Source organism: Stegastes partitus, unplaced genomic scaffold (assembly GCF_000690725.1).
Source record: "Stegastes partitus isolate 25-593 unplaced genomic scaffold, Stegastes_partitus-1.0.2 Scaffold573, whole genome shotgun sequence".
Taxonomy (NCBI): Eukaryota; Metazoa; Chordata; class Actinopteri; family Pomacentridae; genus Stegastes; species Stegastes partitus.
The window spans coordinates 413,530-416,154 of record NW_007578304.1 but is presented as its reverse complement, the minus strand read 5'-3'; positions in this window follow the sequence as shown (position 1 = coordinate 416,154).

Below are 2,625 nucleotides of genomic sequence, written 5' to 3'. Positions count from 1 at the left end.
AAACCAGTGATCCAGTGAGAGGCTGCAGCCTCTAACAGGACCTTCAGTCTGCAGCGTTTCATAAACGTTCCATGAATGTTCTGAAACGGTTGTTGAGGCTGTTGTGAAAAAGCAGCAGCTGATCTCAGTGAGTCCAGATGTTTGTGGACCATCGGTGCTGATCCACCTTCATGTGGAGGGTCATCACGGAGACCAGCGGCGCTCTGGTTACCATGGTTACCAGCAAGCAGCAGGTGACAGTGGATGAGACACGAAACCACCACAAAGAAACACAAACAGCACAGCGGTGTAAAACAGAGTCCACACACTTGTGGCCATAAAGTGTGTGTGTGTGTGTACAAACACACTAGTGTGTAGTCGTGTGTAGTTGTGCGTCTGTCTGTGTGTTACCTGACAGTCTGATGAGGAGGTCAGACGCCATCTTGGTGCTGACATCGGGGCTGAACAGAGAGGTGGCTGATGGGAAAGGACTCGAACCTGCGGCGTCCGGCGTGCACTGAGCATGTGTGTCGGGCACGCTCAGTGAGCGCGCGTCGTGTGCACGTCGTTTGGCTGCTTCAGGAGGCTGCAACACACTCGACCCACGCTTCATCTTCAGTGTGAGTCTGTGCTTGTTTGTGTGTTTGACAAAGAGCTGGAGTCAGAACTCCTCGCTGCAGGGAGGCGGTGAGGCTAAAATAAGAGTGTGTGGAACATGTGGAGGTGAGCAGCAGAGCATGCTGGGAGCTGTAGTGCCCAGGATCAGCGGTGACCTGGAAGAGACGAGGAGGAGAGACGCAGCGTGAACACACTGAATCTGTGAATGAATAAATTATTGAATGGATTAGACCCCATAATAACCGGATAAATCATTCCGCGCTATCACCATGGCAACGGGCCCCGCTGCACCGTCTCCTGCCCTGACCTTCCTGCCGACACGCAGTCATCAATAACCATCAATAACGGTCGATACCCAGCTGCTGCCAGCTGCTGGTCCTGGTCAGCGCAACGAATTCATACGTCGGCCGTCGTCTGTGAGGAATTACATACATGTATGTATATATGTATAGATATATATAATATATCCATATATATATATATATAATATTATTCAATTCTGTGCCAGATATTTTGCAAAATTAAATAAATTAATTTTTAAAAATCCAACATAAAATAATTTACTTAGAAAAAATAATAATTTAAATACAAAAAGAGAATAAAATACCCATAAAGAACAGGGTTTTTTGTTTTTATTTATTATCTTATTCCCTGTTAAGCGACTTTGAGTATCGTGAAAAGCGCTATACAATATAAATGTATTATTGTTGCTATTATTGTAGTAGCATTTTTTAGAAATTAAACTTTTTAAAATCAAATTCAATAATTTGAATTCAAATAATTATTTTGGCAATATATAAAATAAAGAAAAACACAAACTAAAAAATGTAAAACACGAAGGTAAAACGTGTTCAACACAATTAAAATAGTAAAATAAAATTATATTAAAGTATATAAATGAAAAACAGAAAAAGAAAGATAAAGTAATTTTTCAAAAAAATAAAGCTCCAGTTTTATACAAATAAAAACCTTTTAGCCTCATATTCAGCCTCATCCTGACACAAAAATAAAACTGAAATAAACCGGTTAACACCAATAAAATATAAATATTATTCATGCTTAAATGAATCAGGAGCCTGAATTCTGAAGCCCAACATATGAAAGCAAAATGAAAAAATAAAATAATCAAGACAAACAAAACCTACAAATAAAATGTAAATAAAAACACAACTAATGAGAAGATATTCTGGAATAAATAAAATGAAATAAAAACGAATTTAAAAGCGAGACTCAAAAGAAAATTCTAATAATTAAATTCTAATCATTCGGACGTTTCGGCTTCATTAAAAAAAACCTCATGTCTGAAAGCGAAGCTCGAGTTTGAACGTAACGGAGCAGCTCCCCGGTTCTCCCCGGTTCCCCCTCCGCCGCCGCAGCCACCGGGCAGCAGCCCCCCGCAGCCCCGTCCCGGAGCCCCGGAGCCCCGGAGCCCCGTCGCTCGCTGCCGCCAACATGGCTGATCCGCTCCGAGTCACTCACCTCCCGGGCGGGATGGCCTGCTCGGTCCGCTCCCCTTCCCGGGATGTGCTCCCCGGGCTCCGGTTACCGGGAACAAGGGCAGGTGTCAGGAGCCGCCGCTGCCCCCTCCCTCCCCCCTCATCATGGCTGCACGGTACCGACCTCAGAGGACCTCCGCTCCGCCTCACGGGTCAGCTAGCAGCTAGCCGGACAGCTAGCACCGACCCGGTCCCTCCGTGACTTACCGGTACCGGGAGGCTCCGCTGCTGCAGTCCGGGGCAGACCTATATATAGACCGCAGAGCTCTCCGGTGCCGCGCCGCCGCTCCGCTCCATCCTCCGGTTCTTCACCCGCCTCACGGCCAAGCTGCACGGTCGGAGCGATCCGGAGACCGAGGAGGAGGCTCGGTCACCGGGAGGAGGAGGCTCGGTCACCGGGAGGAGGAGGCTCGGTCACCGGGCAGGGCGGGTGGAGGAGTCCGCCTCCTCCACCGAGGGTCTGGAAGAGAGAGAGCGAGAGTGTGTGTCAGTGAGTGTGTGTCAGTGAGTGTGTGTCAGTGAGTGTGTGTGT